The sequence below is a fragment of the Haliaeetus albicilla genome, chromosome 21 (assembly GCF_947461875.1).
Source record: "Haliaeetus albicilla chromosome 21, bHalAlb1.1, whole genome shotgun sequence".
Taxonomy (NCBI): domain Eukaryota; kingdom Metazoa; phylum Chordata; class Aves; order Accipitriformes; family Accipitridae; genus Haliaeetus; species Haliaeetus albicilla.
This window is the reverse complement of record NC_091503.1, coordinates 1269342-1285009: the sequence shown is the minus strand read 5'-3', so window position 1 is coordinate 1285009 and position 15668 is coordinate 1269342. Positions and strand designations below refer to the sequence as shown.

Genomic DNA, 15668 nt, shown 5'->3' with positions numbered 1-15668 from the left:
TTTCTGCAGGCAATGGGCACACGGTGGTACTTACTGATCGTAACAAACTGAGGCTGGAGCCACGCAGACACTGCTGGACGGCAGGCTTTGGGTGCTTGTGCACCTACAATGGTTGCTGTTTTGTGCCAGCTCTGAGCTTTTCTAGTGAAATTTTTCACCACAGCTTGTGAACAGCCGTGCTCTCAGGGGGTGGGAGGTTCCTCCGGCTGTGCCTCTGCGGGCACAAGACCTTGTGGCTCAGGTGTGGGAAACCATCGGGATGGGCGCAGGAATGGGAGACTGCAGTAAGTGAAATGGGCTTTACTCGGATCTACAGATTCAGTCCTGTAGGCGCTCTGTTTCGGAGCTTGCATCTTTAGAGACCTTGATAACTGAAGCTAAACAAAACCAAGCAGCCTTTACAAGAGGTAATAAAAATAAACAAGCATGTACATTTCTCTTCCTAGATATCTTCGTTACTCTAATGGTTTTGAACTGCGGCTGTAATCTAATCCTCTGAAGTGTCAGCCTACTTTGGTTACACTTGGCTCCTCTTCTGAATTATGGAGTCCCACCCTCTCTTGTGCTTGCAGCAAAGTTGTTGTGGTGGTTTTTTTTTTTCTTCTCTCTTCTAAGTTGGTAATCAAAAAGCATAATCGTATGTTGTGCTCTTGCCTAAGTTTCTTTGACATCTACCTTTGTTGACACCAAGTGTTAATAACAAAACTTTATTCTCCTGTTTTTCTAGAGAGTTTTCTAGCTGAAAACTGGACTCCTGGAGAGCATGGGGAAAACCAGCATGTGTGAGCTAAACTGAACCTGGATGTTTTTTTTAAAAAATCCCCCCAAACTCATACCTTAACTAAGTGCTAAACAATACTAACTACCTAGAGACTGAGGTGCTATATTTTGTGGAAACGTGCTTATAGTGTTCTCAACCCTTTGTCTTTGCTTCTTTTCTGGCTTAGGAGTGGCAGCAAAAGCCGTTTGCAGTCTTGCACCACGGAAGTGGACTGACTTCAACAGCTTTTACGTGTCTCTGCAGAATCCCATGTTACAGTGATATTAGTGATATTTTTAAAACGGTAGCTTTGCGTTGGTACGGGAGCCGGCTTCTGATAAAGCAAAGAGCTGGGGGGAACATTTTGTTCTGGAAATAGTCCTCTTGAAGGACTAATTGAGGATTAGGGCACTAGTTAGTGATTTTTAAGAATAATGAGTTAGTAAGAGTAGCCTTGTAATAAAATACAATCAACTGTGTGAGATAAAGACAGTAAGGTCAATTTTGCCTCTATTTGGAAATGACAAAAAAAATTCTTTTTGTATACTTATCCATTACTATTGTATTTGTTTTGAGTACTTTTGGTCTCAATCTGAAATACTTGCATATGCAATTATTTTCACAGACCCCATTGGGGTTATTGTGTGCATTACATTTACAATATAGCTCTGAAGAGTGTAGGCGTTCCTAATTTATGCTTTTCATCTTCAGATGTGAATTTTTAGTGCTGAGTATTAAATACCAATATTTGCACTTAAAGCAAAGCACGTGGTTGGTCAATAAATTAAGGAATTATGGAAGGAGTTTTGGATGATCTGAGTTCACATGTCTTAGCATGATTATCTTCATATGAAAAAAAATGGGTATTTCTGTCTTCTAAACGAAAAAGAGTAACTCCTAATCAAAACTACGGTGGGATAAATTCTTCAATAAATTGGGCAGGCTTATTTTGCTGTAGGTCAATTATTTGTGCAGCTACATCACGTATAAAAGTACAACTTTCCTAGGTGTATTAATATAAAATAGCACTAGAGATGTCTCCAATGCTCACTTCACCCTTACTGACACAAAAATCTTGGCTGGAAACTATTTAATAATAACAGTATTCAGGTTTGTGGGTTTTTTTTTTTTTTTTTTTTGGTGGTACAGCTGGCACAAACATCACAAAGAATATTCCACAGGGAACAGTAAAATTGTTCTGGAACCTAAATATTCTGGTATATTAAATTTAACGCTTAACCTTCAGTCAGGTTAAGTGCGGGGAGGCACTTCCCACGGGGTGCGTGGGTGTCTAGGGCAGTCTGGCCTGCCCGCAGTGGGACCCAGCGGTGCGGAGTGACCTGCGCTTGTGATGTGAGGTCTCGGGCAGATGAGCTCGGTGCTGGAACTGCTGGCGGTGGGGTGCTGTGTAGCAGAGGGGCTGGCGGCGGGAGCCCTTCTCCGCTGGGAGCCTGAGTCCTGGCTTTTGGGCTTATGCACAGAGATGTCAACGTGAGTTTCCTGGCACAAAAGAAGTGACTCTTTCTGGCAATGCTTAAAGTGTTTCAGTCATGTAATTTGTGTGTGAGCTGCAGAACGAGATCAGCTGCGGTGTAAAAAAATGGAAAAATTAGAGGGAGATTAATATTTTCTGCTTTGGTAAAGAACAGGTGGTGGAAATGACACACCTAGCTACTTTGTGCTATTCAGGATTCTGCTGTTATCATCTGGTTTGCATTAAAAACTGTGAATGATACTGGTAAAAGAAGTGAATAGGAGAAACTAGCATCAAAGCTAACTACTTTCCCATATTTTAAGGTAGAGATGAAAACTCCGCTGACCTTTTTCATGCTTGCAAGCATAATTACAGCTTGAATAGTATCCTTATAGAAAACAGATTTTCAGCCTTGGGATTCTTGGGATTGTGGAAGATAGGCTTTCAGAATAAAACCAACATGCTCAAGCATTTTCTTCAGTTTCTCTAAGAATATACAATAATTATTTCTTAGTTTCAAGACTTTGGAATAAACCAGATAAAGCAGTGAGTTGAAAAACTTTCTCTCTCTGCCCTGACCGATGGGTGGTTGTCCGTTCTTTGTATTCAGCTGTATGCAAGGGAAGATGTCAAGAGATGCCTTTCTTTCTCTCAAAAGCTTTGAAGGGTGCTGTTCTTTATTTCTGAGTGGGCTAGAAAAAGAGTATTGCTCAGCTTCAAGCCTTGGCTGCCATCTCTTCCAGCATGTATGGAAATAATCCCCAGCTTCAGCGAACAGACACGTGAAATCTGTGAGATGAAGGCTACTTTTTGACAAACATAGTCTTAGTATTGGTTTGTGCACTTATTAACTTATATTTTGATTATAAGTTCTTTGTTTGCAAAGTACAGAACATAGTTTTTTGCTAAACAAATTATAAGCTAATGTAGGCTTTTTTCTTTTTGCAACAAGGCATGCATGATGCTCTTATTTATTTTGATATCAAATACCATCTGCATTCTTTATTATGATACTGCAGTTTTAGCAGTTAGCGCTACATTGCTAGAGCTGTACCACATATGTTAATAATTTCTTTACTAGTTGGCATTAATCTCTTGTTCCATGCTGTTAGTTCTGAAATTTGGGGCTCTGTTGCTTACCTCTAAATTCCTGATCCCTCAGCCATGAAGTATGTTTCAGGTTGTTTTGGTACTATGTAGATGTAAGTTTAGAATATTTTAAATCCAGCAATGCTGTGTGTATTGATTGATTGACTATTTAAATACAACACAACTTACCTGAGATAGTGCAAGTCATTCAAATGCAGAAGACATTTGCAATGTCTCCTGCACTGTCTTTCTGGGAGTTACCTCTCCTTGAATAATTACTGTGGGTTCGTACTTTGCAATCTGTCTGAAAGTAACTTCAGGATGAATTCCTTTATTTTGCAGTCAGAGTCCTTTGTTTGCTGGACCTATGTGAGAGAGGGTGTGTTTAGCTCTTTGAACAAGAGGATGTCTCATGGATTATCCGCCAATGGCTGCCTCGACCAAGAAAGAAGTGATACTGCGTACAGAGAGAGAGTGGCCATCATCTCTCTTCTACTCGGACTTGACTATTAAGTCAGTTGGAGCTAATTGTATTAGTGTAATTCAGCCATCTTACAAATTCATCTGAACTGGTCAGAAAAGTAGAGAAAGGTGACTCTGCAGGGAAGTATCTGAATTGTTCACTCGCACTACTATAACATTGAAGATGATGGCAATCTAAGGGTGCTCTTGGAACTACCCTGTTTCCAGGGTTCTGTTTGTTTGGTCCAGCTGCATTGAATGCATTCTGGTATTTAAAAAAACCCCAAACCAACAACAAAAAAACCCAACCCAAAAACATTGTATGATCAGAAGCACAGAGGTACTACTTCTTCCTTGGTGTCCTGTTGTGCATCTCGTTATCATGTTCTGAATATGCCCACACAACGCTTTGAGGCAGAAGTAAGCTTGTTCTGTTTGTGGTTCGAGCTGGCTGGCTGGGAGCCAGCTCCCATCTGAAAGCAATGCAGCAGCTTTTCAGTTCAGTACAGTGCCAGACTCAAGTTAACACAACTCTGCTGTGTCTACAAGTCTTATTTTTTCCCGTGGGTTTGTTGGACAGCTTGGAGATCGTGAGGTATAAGCCATTCTGCAAAAGATGACATAGCTATGCTCTTTGTCACATATGTCTCTTGTTTCTTTGGCAAGCCATGAATTGAGATTCTTGGTTAGAAATTTAAAAGGCTGTTCACTTTTTCTCCTCTACCTATGTGCCCAAACCCATTTGTTGTTTGGAACTTACAACAACATTTAGTGTTTTTTGTGTTCAATTGCTGTTTTTGTTACTGCAGCGCTTCAAAAATGGGGTATGGAAGAAAAGCAAAGTCAAGAATTTGCAAGTTAGAAAATTCGTAGCTAACTTTAAAACTGGAAAAATCTAACCCAGAGGTTTTATATCTGCATCGTGATGGTTTAATTCACATCCCGCTTGCAAGCTAGGCACCCAGAAAACAAGGGAGGCTCCTGTGGGAAGTTAGCATAAGTGACTTGTTAATCAGAGCTGAGGGAAGGGATAGTGCTGCCCCAAGTTTTGGCTGGAAGCCACAACTCCATCGTTCTCTCCTCTGTGACCCTGGGTGTTATCAAAGTGAGAACCTACCTGTAGATGACCTCTCCCTCCCCCAGCCCCTCCAGCTGTGGAGAAGTGTGGAACAGAAGCAGGGCTGAACATGGGAGATGTTGGAAAAGGACAGAGCAGCAGCAGCAGGCTGGCGAGTGAAACTTGAGCAGCTTCCAGCGTGGGCTGAGGAGCCCAAGCACATAATGCAACTGAGTCGAAGCATCAGGTGATGGAGGAGTAGTGGCTGAGTAACAAGGAGTGGGAGCAGGAATTTAAAGTACTTGTGGTCAGCTTGAGCTCTGCAAGGGTCACCGTTCAAACACGTTCTCCTGCCCTGCAAGAAGATTTCGGGTTTGTTCATTGGCTGCACTCTTTACATGTTTATCGCAAAGGACCACTTGTTGCAGGAGCTTAACTGGTGGTAGGCCACCAGAGTCCCTTGACCCTTCAAATGGGATAGCAAAAGAAGCTGAAGTGACATTTTTTGTACTTTCTTTTCACGCCTCTCTAAGGGAGTCATGATATTCTTGAGAATACAAACAGAATTCATTTTTATCAGCAGCACTATCTCTCTGCTGCTTTCAGAAGCTTGGAAGTGATGTTTATCAGAAATTAAAGGTCGATCCTTTTGAAAGAAGGGGCGATGAAGTCACGAGGGTGCAGGCATTAATCAGTCCTGCTTGTTGTCAGGCAGGTTCTATGTTCCCTGGATAATCAGAAAATTTGGCTGCTGCTTTGTCATTTAGAAAAGCTAGCATGCATTTACAACTACAGAGGAGAGAAGCTATTTTTTTTTTTTTTTTCCTAAAGATGCCTCTAGATAGCTCTGGTAATTTCTACACATCTGTTAGCTGGGGCTCAAAACCACAGATTAATGGGCAGTGTTCTCTGTAGCAAGGAAATCTGATCCCAGTTGCAAGATTAAAGTGTGACCTGCTCCTTTTTAGCACCAGATCTTTATGTCAATATTTGCAGAAATTTGGTTGAAGGGTTTGACCTGGTCAGCCATTAAAGTGTAGTTTGTTAATGCTTGCTTCGAAACCTGGTAACAGTTTCTCTTTCTAGATGTGCAAGGCTGTGATTGCCAGCCCCTGCTCTCCTGCTTGGGTGGCACTGTCAGGACGGACGGCTGCTCCAGCCCGTGGGTGGGTTGGCAGGTGTGATCGCGGGGTCTGGACGGCATCTTCCCATTCCCTGAGAGGCTCTTCTTGACCAAAGGTGGTGTTGACCAGGACTTTCATGATCTAAAAATCTTTTTTTGGGGTGGGTGGCTACAACCTCAGCACCTTTAACCTTGGATTTTGAAAGGTGTATTATTATTATTGTTGTTATTAGTCATGTTAAAGAAATCCTTCCCTGAGATGAGAGGTTGGTATCTAGTCATTCTTTTAATTTGTTCCCTAAATGTAACAGTTCAGTTACTTGAGCCTCCATTTATTTATTTATTTTAGGTTTTAATATTAATTTTAACTTTTTAATGTCTCTGTTGTTGTTGTGGGAGGAGGAATAGAGCTGATGTATCTGCAGGATCAGCCTCTTGCTTATCTTTGGTTCATAACTGTGTGCGTAAGAACCTGGGGGAGTTTCAGGTTTAGCAGTTTGTTCTGCTTGGTTGGAAGGTCTGATGTTGACCATGATAATTAGAACTTCCTCCTGCTCTTCACATCAAGGAAGAAGATGAGCTATGGATTTTGATTCTTCAGCTTTAATTGGGACTGATGAGAGGGCAAGGAAATCGAAGATTATTTTTTCCTGCACTATTGTTTTCCTCTCGTTCATCTTTGTGACTAGTTTTTTCAAACCTTTGTGTATGTAGCAGTACCAAGACCAAGTTTTCAGTGATCCTGACTTTGCTGATGCTTTATAACTGAAGTCTTACACTTTTGGATCCAAACTTCTTTAAAAGCTCTTGTGGGTGGAAGAGTTATTAATCAAATCTTTCAGAATTTGATATTTTTTTTTTTTTTTGGTAGCTTGAGTGTAATGAGTGTTGCCATCTGTTGCAGATCTGTAGAACTTGGTATGTCTCTTTTATTGGAGATTGTGGAAGGCATTTTATGGGTGGGGAAGAGAGGAAGCAGCGGGGGAGTGCGGTTTGCCTGCCAGCTGGAAGGTGGAAATCGGTGTTCTTCCCCAATTCAGAGGACCTCATTGTCTAATATTCTTCACCTGATATTTTAATGTACAGTTGACACAGGGCTCTGTTACCATTCTTCGTTCGCTGTTTTTAATAATTGCAGGGCCAGTGCCTCAGTCTGATTTGGAAGACTTCATCAGAAATTGGCAGTTCCAGGAGGGATGCTCCTTCCCGTCTGTCTGCCGAGGGCTTGTCCTCACCCGTACCTCTGGCAAACAGTTTGCCAGGTTTTTTGCTGGGTTGGAACGGGCCTTCTATTGCAGACCTGGATTTGCTCAGTCTGTCTGTGACATTTCAAATTGTATTTACTTTCCAAAGTACTCCGTGTCAGATTTTGATCAAAAATTGATCTGAATTTCTGATACAAGACATGTAGCTTACATTTGTGCAGCCTCTAGTCTCTTCTCTAAGCTTTACAAGAAGCTTCAAAATTTACAAATTTCCTTAGATCACTTTAATATTTTTTTAATTATTATTATTGGTATTTTGTACAAAATTTTAAGCACTGCAAAGAGTAAAGGACAATACAGATATGACAGAAAATGCATGTGATACAATTGTACAAAATATGCACTTGATTATGTGACTACTAAATGAAAACAAAGGAAAATGTGAAAAGAAGGAGTAGGTAATTAAGGACTGTTTTAAAGAAGACTGACAGGAAGCTTAACTTATCAGGATGGAAAATCATACATAACTTTAGAGAATGTTTTAAGGAGGGTTTTAGAGTATCTGCAGAATGAACATGAATACTTATTCTGTGCTAGAGGAATGTTTTCCTGGTGCCAGGTAATTTTTTTGTCGTCCTGTCTGATTTTTTTTTTTTCTTAAATCGTCTTAATCTAGATAAGGTTAAAAAAAGCCACAAACGTCTCTTGACTACATTGTTTTCAATCTATTTTTTCTGACTCTGCCTATTGACAGCCCTGTCTTATTGTGGTTTTGAAACCCTGATGTTTTCTAGTCATGTGATTGAACTAAGTAATATATCTGGGCTTACTACAAGATTTAGGATCAAAGAAGAAGTTTACAAGAGACTGGTTCTCCAGTGTTATAGGTGACTCTTGTACTTGTGAAACTGTTCTTTTTCCTCGCTTCTCTCTGTCTCTCTGCAGAAAGTGTATAAATCCCACTTTTATTATGTCTTTATTTTTATTTTAGTTTTTAATCCAGCAGGCCTGTCATATGCTTTAGAAGAAAGGCATCATGTGTGTTTGTGTGAAAAGTGTGTGATATGGGTCACTATCAATGATTAGATCTATTGTGCAGGCCACCCTTACATGAGTTATTGGAGGATATTATAGGGAACTGATTTACTGCTCTGGGAACCAGCTTTGGGATAGACCAGAACATGGCCAGTGAATTTCAGGGCTGTTTGCTAAGGGGAGGCAGCGTGAAGGTTGGAAGTCATCACAGAGTCACAGAACGGTTTGGGTTGGAAGGGACCTTAGAGATCATCTGGTTCCAACCCCCTGCCATGGGGGGGACACCTTCCACCAGACCAGGTTGCTCCGAGCCCCATCCAGCCTGGCCTTGAACACTGCCAGGGACGGGGCAGCCACAACTTCCCTGGGCAACCTGCTCCAGCATCTCACCATCCTCATAATAAAAAAATTCTTCCTTATGTCCCATCTAAATCTTTCAGTTTAAAACCATTGGCCCTTGTCCTCTCACTAAGGCCTTGGTAAAAAGTCTCCTTCTGTCTTTATTATATGTCCCCTTTATATATGGAAGGGTCAACGTGTTGGTTTCCAGCGCAGCATCTCTGAGTTTTGCTATCTGGGTCACAGATTATTTTTTTGTTTGTTGCCAATACAGGCCTGTAAGTATATTCTATCTCTTCTGCTTCTTCAGGTTGTCCCAGTCTTGCTTTTCCCCCACCAGTGCCTTGTTTTCGCTCACCTAGCCAGCCTGTCTTGCCTTTGCAGGCTTTCTGTGCCATCTCTGCTCTCTCTGCTGTGCAGTCCCAATCTGTCCTCCTGAAGCCTTGCTGTCCTCTCTGCTCACAGTCCTTCCCTCCCTTCTGCTCCAGCTAATCCCAAATTTACTACCCTGGATAATAAGATTTTTATTCTTTTTTCCTTCAGTAATGCAATGTCCTTCAGTTGTTTTTTCACAGGCCAGCCTTTCCATTTCTTTTCTGTTCCATCTCTGGTTTCTTGTCAAAGTTTGTTTTGTCCTCCTCCTCATCTTCGTTTTATCTCAGGCCTAACAAACCAGAAGATCCCTATTATTATTATTATTATTATCCCCCTCTCCCCACCTTGTGTTTTCCCTCCTGAGCCACATGTGGCTGTGACGGTCTCTTCAACCAGCCAAAAGAATCTAAATTTCAGGTCAAATGAACCCCATCTTGTGTGGGTAGGTAGTTCTCTGCTCATGCCTTTTTTTTTTCAGGAGATATGGATCCCAACGGAACCATTTCCCTCCCTCTAAATAGCTTCCTATCCCTCTTCTTTTCTTCCTTTCTCACCAAGCAGCTTCTTTCTCTCCTTGGGTGTCTCAAGAGAGTCACTGCTAGTGCAGGAGAGTCTCTGCCTCCTGCTCTCAGTCCTCTCTTAGTTTTATCCCCAGGGCAGCCAGATCTATGGTCTCGCCTCCACCCCTTATCATCGGAGGGAGCATGCTCCACAACGTCCACGTTGTAAGCAGGCTGGCCAACTGCTGGTGTTGAAAGATGTGATTTCTAATACATCTATTTGTCTCGTAGCATTTGGCTTTGGCCAAAAGAGAGAAGTAAGTGGGGAAAGCATAAACCGTAGCTGAAATACAATATGCTGCTGTTCTCTGAACATACTGTGTTTATGATCCAGGATAATTCAGCTAAAATGATCTGGAAACTTTCAGAAATAAAATGTGGCATTTAATGGTTAGACTTCTTATTTTCTGAAGCAGTAGTAAGCTCACACCCTTTCACTTTTTGATAGGCGAACCAGCTGGGGCTCAGAGGGTCGGAAGGGCTGATCTGCAAGAGCAAAAGATCTCAGCCAGTTTGGACAGGCTGTATTTGTTCCAAGAGCTGGGCCATACACCTGGTGGATGACAGCTTTTCCAAAGGAGCCAGAGTTTGGCTGAGACAGACTTCATTCCACCCTGTGGAGTGAAAGTGTTATACTGACAGGGGAAAAAAGTCGACATGATAGATACCACTCAAGATCAGTCTGGACGTTTTTGTTTTCACCAGCAGATGATGAGGGATCAGCTCGTAGTGCAAGGACTGGAACGTGGCCAGGAGCGTGGAGATTGCTAGGCAAGTTACTGATGTGACTGAAACGCTTGGCCTGAGCCCGACGTTGTGTTTTTTTTTTTTTCTCCTTAACCACTACAGAGCGGAGGTGACATGCTTCCTATTAATAGTCCACTGTAACAGCAGTATGTAAAGGAGATAAGTAACATTTGCGCTCCCATCCCTTAACACACTTATTCAATGCAAGATGTCAAAATATGTGACTAACAAATGGTGGGAAGTCTCTGTGAAGAATGTCAATAGGTTTTCTGTTTTCTCACTTCCATTTAAAAGTTATTCATAATACTCCAAACAGAAAGCGCTGTAAAAGGTAGTAATTTTTCTGTGTGTTTACTAGAGAACTGCAGGGTAGTATCTATTTAATAACTGTCAGTCAACATTCAATCATAGGTCCCGAAGTTTAACCCTACACCACTTTGACTAATATGGAAGATGATGGTCTCTGGCCTGTGCTCCAGAACAGAGGGAAACTGAAATGGCAGGACTGTAAAAATATCGCGTCGGTGAATATTTGCCTTTACACAAACATACTGAAGTTGGACAGTGTTGTAGATGCTTGGCTCTAGGTGGTGTCTAGTCATTATGTGGAAATAGATTTTGCTTTTCCTTCTCCAGCCTGACAAGATGCCCCCAAGATTATCAGTGTGCTTGCTGCCACTGCAAGGGGAGTCCTGGTGCTGGCTGTGAGCTGGGTCGTCCTCTATTGAACAGAGGCTGGCTGGTGACCCAACTCCCCCAAACCTGAGAACAGTCTTCTGTTGCTCAGAGGGTTGAACTGGCTTGTGAAACCTCGCCGTGAACTCTGAGGAGTGGACAAAGCAAGGGTGAAGGGGGAGCGGGTCCACCCACTCTGGCAGCAGTAAGCTCTTTGCTTAGCTCAGCCACCTTGGTTGACTGTATAGCAAATTTAGGTGGAATTCAGAGCAGCAATAGGAAGATGCTTGGTGCGCTGACCTTCCCCTGTTGACAAAAGCAGCGGAGCATCTCAGAGAACAGTCTTCGCAACGGTGCGGTGCGAGCAAGAGCCTGTATTTTCCATAACCGTGGCCCAGGCAGCGACTGCACCGTTCACCTGAAAGTTCCCCAAACCGCTCGGTCTGCAGTTGCCGTGAGAGGCTGCAGTCCAAAGGGGTGAAAACTGGATCTTGCCATGTGAGGTGTCAGACAGCGCTGGTGGCTGGCAGTGCCGTCCAGCAGCTCTGCGGGCTGGGTGTAGGGGGAGGGAGGGAGAGGAACGTGGAGGGGGTGAAGTAAAGAAAATGGTGAAAAAGAGAAGTGGAGCAGAAATAAACTCTTGCATGCTTTTTATGTTGCCTTAAAGTTTTATAAGGACAATATGGTAAAAAAAAAGTGATAAGAAAATGTAATTGTTCAGATTCCAAAAACTCTCTTGTCCGATTGCCCTGCACTGCGGTGCCTGAAGGATTCTCGTTCATATTTCACTGAAAACGTTTTGGTTGCTCAGCTGTAGATGTCACCTCGGTGTGAGGCGGTGGCGCAGGTCACACGAGCCGTGGGACAGCCAGCAGGAGCACCCATTACCGTCGCTCCTCTGGCCCCGCGTTAGGTAGGAGGGAACGCCAGAGTTGTGCCAGCCCCTCTGACCTCGCTGCTTGCTTGTTCTGTGGGCCGGCGGGGGAGCTGGGCGGTTGGGATGGCTTTCCTTTCTCCTGCTGGGCTTGGTTTGTACGTCCGCTGGCTGTGACACGGAGCAACCCATATGCTCGCAGTCCTGAGGAGTATCGGGGTACGCAGGTGGTGTGGGCTGTGGAGCTGAGGGGAAGGGTGTGTATTTCTAACGACAGTAAAATACGATGTGAGGTGAGAGGATCTGGCATGTACCAGTCTGACCTGAACAAAGGTTTGAGCTACTGGTCTTGGCGTTGGGGTGAGCCATTTTTCACGGAAGCCCTCTGGGAGGGCTTGCGTCTACATTACTGTTATAGTCCTGGGCCGCTTACCTGAAGCAAAGCTCTTGATTGTTACTGGTTTAGCTTGCATTTTGAAGAAACCTTGGATCACAGATACCGAGTTCCTTTCCAGTTAAAACTAGACAAAAAGATGCTCTCTGTCTACTGATGGATGTTCAGTCCAGGAGACGAGACTAGAAATAGAATCAAGTGAAACACCCCAAAATATATATGGTATAGTTATGGACGTTGTGCCCTTAACTTTATGATTGGGGAAAAAGTTTTATCCAGAAAAATAGCCTTTGGATATTTCTTGTTGGCTCATTAATTTTCAGCGGCTCGATGCCCTTCTCATTTCAAGGGTGTGTGGCTATAGTTACAGATGAGTTACGGGTGAACCTTAGACCGGGGAAGAGCGTGAGGAAGGGCTGGTGGTAGAGGAGGTCCGTTTCTGTGTGAAACACTGATTCCGAGTGGATCCACAGGGATCGGCCGCTTTCTGCAGCCTGAGCTGGATGCGAAGGCGAATGAGTCCTGTGCCAGACGGCAACAGTGTCGCCATGTTAGCCTGTGTTTATACCAGCATTATAGTTTTGACTTCTGTTGCTATAATTATTATTCGCTCTTGAGCCAATTGCCATTGCACCAGATGGCCAAAGTGATCACGCTATGACTCTGCTTTGTCTTGTCTGAAAGTTCTTAGCATCCGACAGTGCCCACAAAAAATGTAATCCACTTACTACTGAGCACTTCTGGACATTTGGCTGCTTTATTGAAGTACTTAATGAGAGCAAAGTTCCAAAAAATCTAATTAGATTTTTTTCATCTGCGTGTACTGTATCATATGAACTTGCAGTACAGCCGAGTTTGATCTGTAGATGCATTATGGAAACTTGTGTCAGCTGTTCTCAGTGTACACGCACATACACACAAAATTTTATTCCTGGTTGAAATGCATTCAATCTTTAGAGGGCGTAAACGGATGGACTGCAAAAAAAGTTAATTTGATTGTTGTCCAACCTCCTTCCTCAAATAATTGACAGAAAGAATCTAGGCATTTTCTTATGTCATGGCTGACTGCAAGAGGGAAGACGAGTTACAGAGCCAACGGTGCTTTAATACATCCTATCAAAGTTGCGAAACAAACTGGTTAGTTTAAAATTCCATGTAGATTGCTCCTTGGCATGTACGGTTACTGGAAGGCTAGTAATTTTAGTAATTCCTGGTATTCCGTATGTGTCATGGTGTTTTGGGTTGGGAGATGTGTTTTAGTCTAATGACAAACAAATACCAATCCCATCTGTATTTGGTTAGAGGAAACAGTTCTTTGCTATGGGCTGAAGGGTCAGTCACTTTGAGGTTTTCTTCTTTGCCTATCTTTAGGAGAACCGTAGGCTTCCACTTCCTTCTTAAGGGTGATTTTGTACAAAATACAAATCTCCAAGGATACATCTCTGCTTGTAAATTAGCATGCCCAGGACCACTCTCCACACTGAAGCCAAACAGCCCAAGTCATCCTGCCCTGATACTGTTAAACTTTCAAGCCTTCAGAAAGGGGACTGTATCCATGGAATAGTTCCTGGATACTGCTGGCTCCTGGAGCGTGCGTCGGAGGTGTTGGGATGAATGATGGCTAGCTCTGATGGGAGCCGTGCTGGGGTCATTCTAACAAACATTATGGATAATGAAATTTCCAGTGCCTGGGAATATTTATTGTTACTATTTAATCGGCTTGTGCAGATGTAGCCATGGTGGCTTCTAATAGAGCACATATAGCTAGGTAAAAATGTTTGAGACAAATGATAATTGTATTCTGATGGCAATAAAATTGCCAGTTGTGCTGATGGCGCTTTCATGTAACGAGGTACTACTTGTGGATGAATTAATTTGTGCACCATGCCCTTCTAGCTGTCTGGTTTTAGGTGCATTTTTTTTAATATATTGGTTTGGTGTGTGCATGTGTGGCATTTGTACTTTGCAAAATCTTCTAGTGGGACTGAGTTCAAGGTGTGACCAAATTCTCTGCCAAATGTTGGTGGTGCCTTTAAGTGAAGCTGTCCCGTAGCCCATAGTTGGAACTGCATCGTTCTACATAACTAGCCAGGAGGCATACACTGTGTCTTTGCATCAGCTAATCTTCTGGATATGTTTCGCAGGATTGTTTAACCTATTTGTGTGAAAATTAAAATTCAGCTTATTTTTATTCTTTATTGAAGTGCATGAAAAACCGTGATCAAATCTGCAGTGTATCAATTTGGTTATGGTAGAGGGAGCTTCGTGGACAAAATGTTTTGGTTTTTTTTATAGCTGCTGTCCCATTAGAGGCTGCAGGGAGGCTGGTGTGGAGATGCTTATAAGTCTGTAAATGACGACTCTCTGCTAGGCTTCCCCTTAACCTGGTGAGAGTGTGACGAAGCTTTGAGTGTCTGCACCTTTTGGGAACAGGGTGCGTAGTAGGTGTTAGAGGGAGAGGCTGGAGATACCCCCTTAGGAGAAGGGGTGATGTAAAAGGGAGAATGGGATGAAGGAGGACTGTTGTGTTTGCCTCTGTACCACAGTAGGAGCAGACGTTGGAACAGAGATGTAGTCACTCGCTCTGTTTAGAAGAGCTCAGCTTTTACTCTGCCAAACTGGCTGTGGCTTCTCTGATCTGTATGCATTGGTTTTGTTGAAGAACCAGGGAGAAGAAAGTTAATGGTGACCAGGGCTCTTAGTTCTACTCTGAGACTGTCATTCACTTTTCAGAGCTGCTTTGGAACAGTTTCCACAACAGCATTTAAAGATAAAATTGATTAAGGCTTCTATAGAAAAATGTGTGCTGTAACAAATTTCTCTGCTTAATTGTGCAAAATCCACGCAGGTATGCATTTAAACCAGTAAATTAAGACACTGGATTTTTATATCTCCGCTGAGCCTGTCTGAAGGGCAGTCATGGGAACAGAATACTGTCACTAAGCTCTGCCTCCAGGCACCATAGTTGCACATTTTGGAGCTGTCTCCAGGCCACCCTTGCAATCAATATTTACTGTAATTACAAATGAAATGAGGGAGTCTTAAAGTGGCGGGTGCGTTTAATAACATATTATAATAGTGTAGCAATGAATTGAAGATTAATCAAAACTTTTTAAACTGGTGCTGAATTGATTTAGTGATTTGCATTTGGCTTAGCACTGTATGCCTGTTGACAATAATTTACTTAAAAAATTGCATTGCAATTTCCTCTTAATTGCACATGGTATGCTTCAGGGTGACAGTGAAGATATTAAAATATGAGTAACAGATGTGATGTTTGCTAATGGAACATCACATCCCATATATTTTCCTCATCCTGTTATTTATTTATCTGCAGATGAAGTCTTTGCCTTTTAAAAGGAGAAAATCCACTTCTTCCTATGAAGTTTCTGTTTTTTTCCAGAGGGCTGAACAGGTCATCTTTGCCTCATAAATCAGTAAGTGAAGAATAGCCAAGTATAACAGTTATGTACCATAACATTATTGTTACTGTAGGATT

At 42.6% G+C, this 15668-nt stretch overlaps 1 protein-coding gene across 2 annotated transcripts in view; it reads left to right on the top strand.

Annotated features, from left to right (window-relative positions):
• SEMA5A (semaphorin 5A) overlaps positions 1 to 15668 on the top strand; it is a 330300-nt gene that overhangs the window by 23477 nt on the left and 291155 nt on the right. The window contains exon 1 of one of the 2 annotated variants that reach the window (XM_069808840.1): positions 15538 to 15606. The exons of the other annotated variant lie outside the window; for it this stretch is intronic. The gene's annotated coding sequence lies outside the window, so the exon portion shown is untranslated. Of the gene's footprint in view, positions 1 to 15537; positions 15607 to 15668 lie in introns of those variants that run through there. 2 annotated transcript variants of the gene reach the window in all.